Source organism: Leptopilina boulardi, unplaced genomic scaffold, assembly GCF_019393585.1.
Source record: "Leptopilina boulardi isolate dan_hultmark-lab unplaced genomic scaffold, ZJU_Lbou_2.1 LbouV2_41, whole genome shotgun sequence".
Taxonomy (NCBI): domain Eukaryota; kingdom Metazoa; phylum Arthropoda; class Insecta; order Hymenoptera; family Figitidae; genus Leptopilina; species Leptopilina boulardi.
Window position 1 is genome coordinate 721127 of NW_026137985.1, and position 15251 is coordinate 736377.

Below are 15251 nucleotides of genomic sequence, written 5' to 3' on the forward strand. Positions count from 1 at the left end.
CAATTTTTTAAGAATTTTTTGATTTTTTCAATTTTTTATTATTATTTTTTATTATTTATTGTTGTTTTTTCAATTTTTAGTTAGTAACCTATAATATTGTGTCTAATTTTAAGTGTCATTAAAATCAAATGTTTTTAACTAAATAATTTTAACATTTCTTAATTTAAAACGAAACATCTTCTATTATATTAAGTTAACAAATTTCGAAAAACGACACCGACCCCGTGACCTCGAAACCGTCCTTGAAAAATCTATTTTCAATTATTTTCAAATAAATCAAAATACTTTGCATATATGCTGTTAGAAAATCTTACAAACTATCTTTATGTAACATCTTTTTTCAATTTTAACCCGAAAAAGGGTTTTTTTTCAATTTTTTAAGAATTTTTTGATTTTTTCAATTTTTTATTATTATTTTTTATTATTTATTGTTGTTTTTTCAATTTTTAGTTAGTAACCTATAATATTGTGTCTAATTTTAAGTGTCATTAAAATCAAATGTTTTTAACTTAATAATTTTAACATTTCTTAATTTAAAACGAAACATCTTCTATTATATTAAGTTAACAAATTTCGAAAAACGACACCGACCCCGTGACCTCGACACCGTCCTTGAAAAATCTATTTTCAATTATTTTCAAATAAATCAAAATACTTTGCATATATGCTGTTAGAAAATCTTACAAACTATCTTTATGTAACATCTTTTTTCAATTTTAACCCGAAAAAGGTTTATTTTTCAATTTTAACCCGAAAAAGGGTTATTTTGCAATTTTAACCCGAAAAAGGGTTATTTTGCAATTTTAACCCGAAAAGGGTTATTTTGCAATTTTTTAAGAATTTTTTGATTTTTTCAATTTTTTATTATTATTTTTTATTATTTATTGTTGTTTTTTCAATTTTTAGTTAGTAACCTATAATATTTTGTCTAATTTTAATTGTCATTAAAATCAAATGTTTTTAACTTAATAATTTTAACATTTCTTAATTTAAAACGAAACATCTTCTATTATATTAAGTTAACAAATTTCGAAAAACGACACCGACCCCGTGACCTTGACACCGTCCTTGAAAAATCTATTTTCAATTATTTTCAAATGAATCAAAATACTTTGCATATATGCTGTTAGAAAATCTTACAAACTATCTTTATGTAACATCTTTTTTCAATTTTAACCCGAAAAAGGGTTATTTTTCAATTTTAACCCGAAAAAGGGTTTTTTTTCAATTTTTTAAGAATTTTTTGATTTTTTCAATTTTTTATTATTATTTTTTATTATTTATTGTTGTTTTTTCAATTTTTAGTTAGTAACCTATAATATTGTGTCTAATTTTAAGTGTCATTAAAATCAAATGTTTTTAACTTAATAATTTTAACATTTCTTAATTTAAAACGAAACATCTTCTATTATATTAAGTTAACAAATTTCGAAAAACGACACCGACCCCGTGACCTCGACACTGTCCTTGAAAAATCTATTTTCAATTATTTTCAAATAAGTCAAAATACTTTGCATATATGCTGTTAGAAAATCTTACAAACTATCTTTATGTAACATCTTTTTTCAATTTTAACCCGAAAAAGGGTTTTTTTTCAATTTTTTAAGAATTTTTTGATTTTTTCAATTTTTTATTATTATTTTTTATTATTTATTGTTGTTTTTTCAATTTTTAGTTAGTAACCTATAATATTGTGTCTAATTTTAAGTGTCATTAAAATCAAATGTTTTTAACTTAATAATTTTAACATTTCTTAATTTAAAACGAAACATCTTCTATTATATTAAGTTAACAAATTTCGAAAAACGACACCGACCCCGTGACCTCGACACCGTCCTTGAAAAATCTATTTTCAATTATTTTCAAATAAATCAAAATACTTTGCATATATGCTGTTAGAAAATCTTACAAACTATCTTTATGTAACATCTTTTTTCAATTTTAACCCGAAAAAGGTTTATTTTTCAATTTTAACCCGAAAAAGGGTTATTTTGCAATTTTAACCCGAAAAAGGGTTATTTTGCAATTTTAACCCGAAAAGGGTTATTTTGCAATTTTTTAAGAATTTTTTGATTTTTTCAATTTTTTATTATTATTTTTTATTATTTATTGTTGTTTTTTCAATTTTTAGTTAGTAACCTATAATATTTTGTCTAATTTTAATTGTCATTAAAATCAAATGTTTTTAACTTAATAATTTTAACATTTCTTAATTTAAAACGAAACATCTTCTATTATATTAAGTTAACAAATTTCGAAAAACGACACCGACCCCGTGACCTTGACACCGTCCTTGAAAAATCTATTTTCAATTATTTTCAAATGAATCAAAATACTTTGCATATATGCTGTTAGAAAATCTTACAAACTATCTTTATGTAACATCTTTTTTCAATTTTAACCCGAAAAAGGGTTATTTTTCAATTTTAACCCGAAAAAGGGTTTTTTTTCAATTTTTTAAGAATTTTTTGATTTTTTCAATTTTTTATTATTATTTTTTATTATTTATTGTTGTTTTTTCAATTTTTAGTTAGTAACCTATAATATTGTGTCTAATTTTAAGTGTCATTAAAATCAAATGTTTTTAACTTAATAATTTTAACATTTCTTAATTTAAAACGAAACATCTTCTATTATATTAAGTTAACAAATTTCGAAAAACGACACCGACCCCGTGACCTCGACACTGTCCTTGAAAAATCTATTTTCAATTATTTTCAAATAAATCAAAATACTTTGCATATATGCTGTTAGAAAATCTTACAAACTATCTTTATGTAACATCTTTTTTCAATTTTAACCCGAAAAAGGGTTATTTTGCAATTTTTTAAGAATTTTTTGATTTTTTCAATTTTTTATTATTATTTTTTATTATTTATTGTTGTTTTTTCAATTTTTAGTTAGTAACCTATAATATTGTGTCTAATTTTAAGTGTCATTAAAATCAAATGTTTTTAACTTAATAATTTTAACATTTCTTAATTTAAAACGAAACATCTTCTATTATATTAAGTTAACAAATTTCGAAAAACGACACCGACCCCGTGACCTCGACACCGTCCTTGAAAAATCTATTTTCAATTATTTTCAAATAAATCAAAATACTTTGCATATATGCTGTTAGAAAATCTTACAAACTATCTTTATGTAACATCTTTTTTCAATTTTAACCCGAAAAAGGGTTTTTTTTCAATTTTTTAAGAATTTTTTGATTTTTTCAATTTTTTATTATTATTTTTTATTATTTATTGTTGTTTTTTCAATTTTTAGTTAGTAACCTATAATATTGTGTCTAATTTTAAGTGTCATTAAAATCAAATGTTTTTAACTTAATAATTTTAACATTTCTTAATTTAAAACGAAACATCTTCTATTATATTAAGTTAACAAATTTCGAAAAACGACACCGACCCCGTGACCTCGACACCGTCCTTGAAAAATCTATTTTCAATTATTTTCAAATAAATCAAAATACTTTGCATATATGCTGTTAGAAAATCTTACAAACTATCTTTATGTAACATCTTTTTTCAATTTTAACCCGAAAAAGGTTTATTTTTCAATTTTAACCCGAAAAAGGGTTATTTTGCAATTTTAACCCGAAAAAGGGTTATTTTGCAATTTTAACCCGAAAAGGGTTATTTTGCAATTTTTTAAGAATTTTTTGATTTTTTCAATTTTTTATTATTATTTTTTATTATTTATTGTTGTTTTTTCAATTTTTAGTTAGTAACCTATAATATTGTGTCTAATTTTAATTGTCATTAAAATCAAATGTTTTTAACTTAATAATTTTAACATTTCTTAATTTAAAACGAAACATCTTCTATTATATTAAGTTAACAAATTTCGAAAAACGACACCGACCCCGTGACCTCGACACCGTCCTTGAAAAATCTATTTTCAATTATTTTCAAATGAATCAAAATACTTTGCATATATGCTGTTAGAAAATCTTACAAACTATCTTTATGTAACATCTTTTTTCAATTTTAACCCGAAAAAGGGTTTTTTTTCAATTTTTTAAGAATTTTTTGATTTTTTCAATTTTTTATTATTATTTTTTATTATTTATTGTTGTTTTTTCAATTTTTAGTTAGTAACCTATAATATTGTGTCTAATTTTAAGTGTCATTAAAATCAAATGTTTTTAACTTAATAATTTTAACATTTCTTAATTTAAAACGAAACATCTTCTATTATATTAAGTTAACAAATTTCGAAAAACGACACCGACCCCGTGACCTCGACACCGTCCTTGAAAAATCTATTTTCAATTATTTTCAAATAAATCAAAATACTTTGCATATATGCTGTTAGAAAATCTTACAAACTATCTTTATGTAACATCTTTTTTCAATTTTAACCCGAAAAAGGTTTATTTTTCAATTTTAACCCGAAAAAGGGTTATTTTGCAATTTTAACCCGAAAAAGGGTTATTTTGCAATTTTAACCCGAAAAGGGTTATTTTGCAATTTTTTAAGAATTTTTTGATTTTTTCAATTTTTTATTATTATTTTTTATTATTTATTGTTGTTTTTTCAATTTTTAGTTAGTAACCTATAATATTTTGTCTAATTTTAATTGTCATTAAAATCAAATGTTTTTAACTTAATAATTTTAACATTTCTTAATTTAAAACGAAACATCTTCTATTATATTAAGTTAACAAATTTCGAAAAACGACACCGACCCCGTGACCTTGACACCGTCCTTGAAAAATCTATTTTCAATTATTTTCAAATGAATCAAAATACTTTGCATATATGCTGTTAGAAAATCTTACAAACTATCTTTATGTAACATCTTTTTTCAATTTTAACCCGAAAAAGGGTTATTTTTCAATTTTAACCCGAAAAAGGGTTTTTTTTCAATTTTTTAAGAATTTTTTGATTTTTTCAATTTTTTATTATTTATTGTTGTTTTTTCAATTTTTAGTTAGTAACCTATAATATTGTGTCTAATTTTAAGTGTCATTAAAATCAAATGTTTTTAACTTAATAATTTTAACATTTCTTAATTTAAAACGAAACATCTTCTATTATATTAAGTTAACAAATTTCGAAAAACGACACCGACCCCGTGACCTCGACACTGTCCTTGAAAAATCTATTTTCAATTATTTTCAAATAAATCAAAATACTTTGCATATATGCTGTTAGAAAATCTTACAAACTATCTTTATGTAACATCTTTTTTCAATTTTAACCCGAAAAAGGGTTATTTTGCAATTTTTTAAGAATTTTTTGATTTTTTCAATTTTTTATTATTATTTTTTATTATTTATTGTTGTTTTTTCAATTTTTAGTTAGTAACCTATAATATTGTGTCTAATTTTAAGTGTCATTAAAATCAAATGTTTTTAACTTAATAATTTTAACATTTCTTAATTTAAAACGAAACATCTTCTATTATATTAAGTTAACAAATTTCGAAAAACGACACCGACCCCGTGACCTCGACACCGTCCTTGAAAAATCTATTTTCAATTATTTTCAAATGAATCAAAATACTTTGCATATATGCTGTTAGAAAATCTTACAAACTATCTTTATGTAACATCTTTTTTCAATTTTAACCCGAAAAAGGGTTTTTTTTCAATTTTTTAAGAATTTTTTGATTTTTTCAATTTTTTATTATTATTTTTTATTATTTATTGTTGTTTTTTCAATTTTTAGTTAGTAACCTATAATATTGTGTCTAATTTTAAGTGTCATTAAAATCAAATGTTTTTAACTTAATAATTTTAACATTTCTTAATTTAAAACGAAACATCTTCTATTATATTAAGTTAACAAATTTCGAAAAACGACACCGACCCCGTGACCTCGACACCGTCCTTGAAAAATCTATTTTCAATTATTTTCAAATAAATCAAAATACTTTGCATATATGCTGTTAGAAAATCTTACAAACTATCTTTATGTAACATCTTTTTTCAATTTTAACCCGAAAAAGGGTTATTTTTCAATTTTAACCCGAAAAAGGGTTTTTTTTCAATTTTTTAAGAATTTTTTGATTTTTTCAATTTTTTATTATTATTTTTTATTATTTATTGTTGTTTTTTCAATTTTTAGTTAGTAACCTATAATATTGTGTCTAATTTTAAGTGTCATTAAAATCAAATGTTTTTAACTTAATAATTTTAACATTTCTTAATTTAAAACGAAACATCTTCTATTATATTAAGTTAACAAATTTCGAAAAACGACACCGACCCCGTGACCTCGACACCGTCCTTGAAAAATCTATTTTCAATTATTTTCAAATAATCAAAATACTTTGCATATATGCTGTTAGAAAATCTTACAAACTATCTTTATGTAACATCTTTTTTCAATTTTAACCCGAAAAAGGGTTTTTTTTCAATTTTTTAAGAATTTTTTGATTTTTTCAATTTTTTATTATTATTTTTTATTATTTATTGTTGTTTTTTTCAATTTTTAGTTAGTAACCTATAATATTGTGTCTAATTTTAAGTGTCATTAAAATCAAATGTTTTTAACTTAATAATTTTAACATTTCTTAATTTAAAACGAAACATCTTCTATTATATTAAGTTAACAAATTTCGAAAAACGACACCGACCCCGTGACCTCGACACCGTCCTTGAAAAATCTATTTTCAATTATTTTCAAATAAATCAAAATACTTTGCATATATGCTGTTAGAAAATCTTACAAACTATCTTTATGTAACATCTTTTTTCAATTTTAACCCGAAAAAGGTTTATTTTTCAATTTTAACCCGAAAAAGGGTTATTTTGCAATTTTAACCCGAAAAAGGGTTATTTTGCAATTTTAACCCGAAAAGGGTTATTTTGCAATTTTTTAAGAATTTTTTGATTTTTTCAATTTTTTATTATTATTTTTTATTATTTATTGTTGTTTTTTCAATTTTTAGTTAGTAACCTATAATATTTTGTCTAATTTTAATTGTCATTAAAATCAAATGTTTTTAACTTAATAATTTTAACATTTCTTAATTTAAAACGAAACATCTTCTATTATATTAAGTTAACAAATTTCGAAAAACGACACCGACCCCGTGACCTTGACACCGTCCTTGAAAAATCTATTTTCAATTATTTTCAAATGAATCAAAATACTTTGCATATATGCTGTTAGAAAATCTTACAAACTATCTTTATGTAACATCTTTTTTCAATTTTAACCCGAAAAAGGGTTATTTTTCAATTTTAACCCGAAAAAGGGTTTTTTTTCAATTTTTTAAGAATTTTTTGATTTTTTCAATTTTTTATTATTATTTTTTATTATTTATTGTTGTTTTTTCAATTTTTAGTTAGTAACCTATAATATTGTGTCTAATTTTAAGTGTCATTAAAATCAAATGTTTTTAACTTAATAATTTTAACATTTCTTAATTTAAAACGAAACATCTTCTATTATATTAAGTTAACAAATTTCGAAAAACGACACCGACCCCGTGACCTCGACACTGTCCTTGAAAAATCTATTTTCAATTATTTTCAAATAAATCAAAATACTTTGCATATATGCTGTTAGAAAATCTTACAAACTATCTTTATGTAACATCTTTTTTCAATTTTAACCCGAAAAAGGGTTATTTTGCAATTTTTTAAGAATTTTTTGATTTTTTCAATTTTTTATTATTATTTTTTATTATTTATTGTTGTTTTTTCAATTTTTAGTTAGTAACCTATAATATTGTGTCTAATTTTAAGTGTCATTAAAATCAAATGTTTTTAACTTAATAATTTTAACATTTCTTAATTTAATACGAAACATCTTCTATTATATTAAGTTAACAAATTTCGAAAAACGACACCGACCCCGTGACCTCGACACCGTCCTTGAAAAATCTATTTTCAATTATTTTCAAATAAATCAAAATACTTTGCATATATGCTGTTAGAAAATCTTACAAACTATCTTTATGTAACATCTTTTTTCAATTTTAACCCGAAAAAGGGTTTTTTTTCAATTTTTTAAGAATTTTTTGATTTTTTCAATTTTTTATTATTATTTTTTATTATTTATTGTTGTTTTTTCAATTTTTAGTTAGTAACCTATAATATTGTGTCTAATTTTAAGTGTCATTAAAATCAAATGTTTTTAACTTAATAATTTTAACATTTCTTAATTTAAAACGAAACATCTTCTATTATATTAAGTTAACAAATTTCGAAAAACGACACCGACCCCGTGACCTCGACACCGTCCTTGAAAAATCTATTTTCAATTATTTTCAAATAAATCAAAATACTTTGCATATATGCTGTTAGAAAATCTTACAAACTATCTTTATGTAACATCTTTTTTCAATTTTAACCCGAAAAAGGTTTATTTTTCAATTTTAACCCGAAAAAGGGTTATTTTGCAATTTTAACCCGAAAAAGGGTTATTTTGCAATTTTAACCCGAAAAGGGTTATTTTGCAATTTTTTAAGAATTTTTTGATTTTTTCAATTTTTTATTATTATTTTTTATTATTTATTGTTGTTTTTTCAATTTTTAGTTAGTAACCTATAATATTTTGTCTAATTTTAATTGTCATTAAAATCAAATGTTTTTAACTTAATAATTTTAACATTTCTTAATTTAAAACGAAACATCTTCTATTATATTAAGTTAACAAATTTCGAAAAACGACACCGACCCCGCGACCTCGACACCGTCCTTGAAAAATCTATTTTCAATTATTTTCAAATGAATCAAAATACTTTGCATATATGCTGTTAGAAAATCTTACAAACTATCTTTATGTAACATCTTTTTTCAATTTTAACCCGAAAAAGGGTTATTTTTCAATTTTAACCCGAAAAAGGGTTTTTTTTCAATTTTTTAAGAATTTTTTGATTTTTTCAATTTTTTATTATTATTTTTTATTATTTATTGTTGTTTTTTCAATTTTTAGTTAGTAACCTATAATATTGTGTCTAATTTTAAGTGTCATTAAAATCAAATGTTTTTAACTTAATAATTTTAACATTTCTTAATTTAAAACGAAACATCTTCTATTATATTAAGTTAACAAATTTCGAAAAACGACACCGACCCCGTGACCTCGACACCGTCCTTGAAAAATCTATTTTCAATTATTTTCAAATAAATCAAAATACTTTGCATATATGCTGTTAGAAAATCTTACAAACTATCTTTATGTAACATCTTTTTTCAATTTTAACCCGAAAAAGGGTTATTTTGCAATTTTTTAAGAATTTTTTGATTTTTTCAATTTTTTATTATTATTTTTTATTATTTATTGTTGTTTTTTCAATTTTTAGTTAGTAACCTATAATATTGTGTCTAATTTTAAGTGTCATTAAAATCAAATGTTTTTAACTTAATAATTTTAACATTTCTTAATTTAAAACGAAACATCTTCTATTATATTAAGTTAACAAATTTCGAAAAACGACACCGACCCCGTGACCTCGACACCGTCCTTGAAAAATCTATTTTCAATTATTTTCAAATAATCAAAATACTTTGCATATATGCTGTTAGAAAATCTTACAAACTATCTTTATGTAACATCTTTTTTCAATTTTAACCCGAAAAAGGGTTTTTTTTCAATTTTTTAAGAATTTTTTGATTTTTTCAATTTTTTATTATTATTTTTTATTATTTATTGTTGTTTTTTCAATTTTTAGTTAGTAACCTATAATATTGTGTCTAATTTTAAGTGTCATTAAAATCAAATGTTTTTAACTTAATAATTTTAACATTTCTTAATTTAAAACGAAACATCTTCTATTATATTAAGTTAACAAATTTCGAAAAACGACACCGACCCCGTGACCTCGACACCGTCCTTGAAAAATCTATTTTCAATTATTTTCAAATAAATCAAAATACTTTGCATATATGCTGTTAGAAAATCTTACAAACTATCTTTATGTAACATCTTTTTTCAATTTTAACCCGAAAAAGGTTTATTTTTCAATTTTAACCCGAAAAAGGGTTATTTTGCAATTTTAACCCGAAAAAGGGTTATTTTGCAATTTTAACCCGAAAAGGGTTATTTTGCAATTTTTTAAGAATTTTTTGATTTTTTCAATTTTTTATTATTATTTTTTATTATTTATTGTTGTTTTTTCAATTTTTAGTTAGTAACCTATAATATTTTGTCTAATTTTAATTGTCATTAAAATCAAATGTTTTTAACTTAATAATTTTAACATTTCTTAATTTAAAACGAAACATCTTCTATTATATTAAGTTAACAAATTTCGAAAAACGACACCGACCCCGTGACCTTGACACCGTCCTTGAAAAATCTATTTTCAATTATTTTCAAATGAATCAAAATACTTTGCATATATGCTGTTAGAAAATCTTACAAACTATCTTTATGTAACATCTTTTTTCAATTTTAACCCGAAAAAGGGTTATTTTTCAATTTTAACCCGAAAAAGGGTTTTTTTTCAATTTTTTAAGAATTTTTTGATTTTTTCAATTTTTTATTATTATTTTTTATTATTTATTGTTGTTTTTTCAATTTTTAGTTAGTAACCTATAATATTGTGTCTAATTTTAAGTGTCATTAAAATCAAATGTTTTTAACTTAATAATTTTAACATTTCTTAATTTAAAACGAAACATCTTCTATTATATTAAGTTAACAAATTTCGAAAAACGACACCGACCCCGTGACCTCGACACCGTCCTTGAAAAATCTATTTTCAATTATTTTCAAATAAATCAAAATACTTTGCATATATGCTGTTAGAAAATCTTACAAACTATCTTTATGTAACATCTTTTTTCAATTTTAACCCGAAAAAGGGTTATTTTGCAATTTTTTAAGAATTTTTTGATTTTTTCAATTTTTTATTATTATTTTTTATTATTTATTGTTGTTTTTTCAATTTTTAGTTAGTAACCTATAATATTGTGTCTAATTTTAAGTGTCATTAAAATCAAATGTTTTTAACTTAATAATTTTAACATTTCTTAATTTAAAACGAAACATCTTCTATTATATTAAGTTAACAAATTTCGAAAAACGACACCGACCCCGTGACCTCGACACCGTCCTTGAAAAATCTATTTTCAATTATTTTCAAATGAATCAAAATACTTTGCATATATGCTGTTAGAAAATCTTACAAACTATCTTTATGTAACATCTTTTTTCAATTTTAACCCGAAAAAGGGTTTTTTTTCAATTTTTTAAGAATTTTTTGATTTTTTCAATTTTTTATTATTATTTTTTATTATTTATTGTTGTTTTTTCAATTTTTAGTTAGTAACCTATAATATTGTGTCTAATTTTAAGTGTCATTAAAATCAAATGTTTTTAACTTAATAATTTTAACATTTCTTAATTTAAAACGAAACATCTTCTATTATATTAAGTTAACAAATTTCGAAAAACGACACCGACCCCGTGACCTCGACACCGTCCTTGAAAAATCTATTTTCAATTATTTTCAAATAAATCAAAATACTTTGCATATATGCTGTTAGAAAATCTTACAAACTATCTTTATGTAACATCTTTTTTCAATTTTAACCCGAAAAAGGTTTATTTTTCAATTTTAACCCGAAAAAGGGTTATTTTGCAATTTTAACCCGAAAAAGGGTTATTTTGCAATTTTAACCCGAAAAGGGTTATTTTGCAATTTTTTAAGAATTTTTTGATTTTTTCAATTTTTTATTATTATTTTTTATTATTTATTGTTGTTTTTTCAATTTTTAGTTAGTAACCTATAATATTTTGTCTAATTTTAATTGTCATTAAAATCAAATGTTTTTAACTTAATAATTTTAACATTTCTTAATTTAAAACGAAACATCTTCTATTATATTAAGTTAACAAATTTCGAAAAACGACACCGACCCCGTGACCTTGACACCGTCCTTGAAAAATCTATTTTCAATTATTTTCAAATGAATCAAAATACTTTGCATATATGCTGTTAGAAAATCTTACAAACTATCTTTATGTAACATCTTTTTTCAATTTTAACCCGAAAAAGGGTTATTTTTCAATTTTAACCCGAAAAAGGGTTTTTTTTCAATTTTTTAAGAATTTTTTGATTTTTTCAATTTTTTATTATTATTTTTTATTATTTATTGTTGTTTTTTCAATTTTTAGTTAGTAACCTATAATATTGTGTCTAATTTTAAGTGTCATTAAAATCAAATGTTTTTAACTTAATAATTTTAACATTTCTTAATTTAAAACGAAACATCTTCTATTATATTAAGTTAACAAATTTCGAAAAACGACACCGACCCCGTGACCTCGACACCGTCCTTGAAAAATCTATTTTCAATTATTTTCAAATAATCAAAATACTTTGCATATATGCTGTTAGAAAATCTTACAAACTATCTTTATGTAACATCTTTTTTCAATTTTAACCCGAAAAAGGGTTTTTTTTCAATTTTTTAAGAATTTTTTGATTTTTTCAATTTTTTATTATTATTTTTTATTATTTATTGTTGTTTTTTCAATTTTTAGTTAGTAACCTATAATATTGTGTCTAATTTTAAGTGTCATTAAAATCAAATGTTTTTAACTTAATAATTTTAACATTTCTTAATTTAAAACGAAACATCTTCTATTATATTAAGTTAACAAATTTCGAAAAACGACACCGACCCCGTGACCTCGACACCGTCCTTGAAAAATCTATTTTCAATTATTTTCAAATAAATCAAAATACTTTGCATATATGCTGTTAGAAAATCTTACAAACTATCTTTATGTAACATCTTTTTTCAATTTTAACCCGAAAAAGGTTTATTTTTCAATTTTAACCCGAAAAAGGGTTATTTTGCAATTTTAACCCGAAAAAGGGTTATTTTGCAATTTTAACCCGAAAAGGGTTATTTTGCAATTTTTTAAGAATTTTTTGATTTTTTCAATTTTTTATTATTATTTTTTATTATTTATTGTTGTTTTTTCAATTTTTAGTTAGTAACCTATAATATTTTGTCTAATTTTAATTGTCATTAAAATCAAATGTTTTTAACTTAATAATTTTAACATTTCTTAATTTAAAACGAAACATCTTCTATTATATTAAGTTAACAAATTTCGAAAAACGACACCGACCCCGTGACCTTGACACCGTCCTTGAAAAATCTATTTTCAATTATTTTCAAATGAATCAAAATACTTTGCATATATGCTGTTAGAAAATCTTACAAACTATCTTTATGTAACATCTTTTTTCAATTTTAACCCGAAAAAGGGTTATTTTTCAATTTTAACCCGAAAAAGGGTTTTTTTTCAATTTTTTAAGAATTTTTTGATTTTTTCAATTTTTTATTATTTATTGTTGTTTTTTCAATTTTTAGTTAGTAACCTATAATATTGTGTCTAATTTTAAGTGTCATTAAAATCAAATGTTTTTAACTTAATAATTTTAACATTTCTTAATTTAAAACGAAACATCTTCTATTATATTAAGTTAACAAATTTCGAAAAACGACACCGACCCCGTGACCTCGACACTGTCCTTGAAAAATCTATTTTCAATTATTTTCAAATAAATCAAAATACTTTGCATATATGCTGTTAGAAAATCTTACAAACTATCTTTATGTAACATCTTTTTTCAATTTTAACCCGAAAAAGGGTTATTTTGCAATTTTTTAAGAATTTTTTGATTTTTTCAATTTTTTATTATTATTTTTTATTATTTATTGTTGTTTTTTCAATTTTTAGTTAGTAACCTATAATATTGTGTCTAATTTTAAGTGTCATTAAAATCAAATGTTTTTAACTTAATAATTTTAACATTTCTTAATTTAATACGAAACATCTTCTATTATATTAAGTTAACAAATTTCGAAAAACGACACCGACCCCGTGACCTCGACACCGTCCTTGAAAAATCTATTTTCAATTATTTTCAAATGAATCAAAATACTTTGCATATATGCTGTTAGAAAATCTTACAAACTATCTTTATGTAACATCTTTTTTCAATTTTAACCCGAAAAAGGGTTTTTTTTCAATTTTTTAAGAATTTTTTGATTTTTTCAATTTTTTATTATTATTTTTTATTATTTATTGTTGTTTTTTCAATTTTTAGTTAGTAACCTATAATATTGTGTCTAATTTTAAGTGTCATTAAAATCAAATGTTTTTAACTTAATAATTTTAACATTTCTTAATTTAAAACGAAACATCTTCTATTATATTAAGTTAACAAATTTCGAAAAACGACACCGACCCCGTGACCTCGACACCGTCCTTGAAAAATCTATTTTCAATTATTTTCAAATAAATCAAAATACTTTGCATATATGCTGTTAGAAAATCTTACAAACTATCTTTATGTAACATCTTTTTTCAATTTTAACCCGAAAAAGGTTTATTTTTCAATTTTAACCCGAAAAAGGGTTATTTTGCAATTTTAACCCGAAAAAGGGTTATTTTGCAATTTTAACCCGAAAAGGGTTATTTTGCAATTTTTTAAGAATTTTTTGATTTTTTCAATTTTTTATTATTATTTTTTATTATTTATTGTTGTTTTTTCAATTTTTAGTTAGTAACCTATAATATTTTGTCTAATTTTAATTGTCATTAAAATCAAATGTTTTTAACTTAATAATTTTAACATTTCTTAATTTAAAACGAAACATCTTCTATTATATTAAGTTAACAAATTTCGAAAAACGACACCGACCCCGTGACCTTGACACCGTCCTTGAAAAATCTATTTTCAATTATTTTCAAATGAATCAAAATACTTTGCATATATGCTGTTAGAAAATCTTACAAACTATCTTTATGTAACATCTTTTTTCAATTTTAACCCGAAAAAGGGTTTTTTTTCAATTTTTTAAGAATTTTTTGATTTTTTCAATTTTTTATTATTATTTTTTATTATTTATTGTTGTTTTTTCAATTTTTAGTTAGTAACCTATAATATTGTGTCTAATTTTAAGTGTCATTAAAATCAAATGTTTTTAACTTAATAATTTTAACATTTCTTAATTTAAAACGAAACATCTTCTATTATATTAAGTTAACAAATTTCGAAAAACGACACCGACCCCGTGACCTCGACACCGTCCTTGAAAAATCTATTTTCAATTATTTTCAAATAAATCAAAATACTTTGCATATATGCTGTTAGAAAATCTTACAAACTATCTTTATGTAACATCTTTTTTCAATTTTAACCCGAAAAAGGGTTATTTTGCAATTTTTTAAGAATTTTTTGATTTTTTCAATTTTTTATTATTATTTTTTATTATTTATTGTTGTTTTTTCAATTTTTAGTTAGTAACCTATAATATT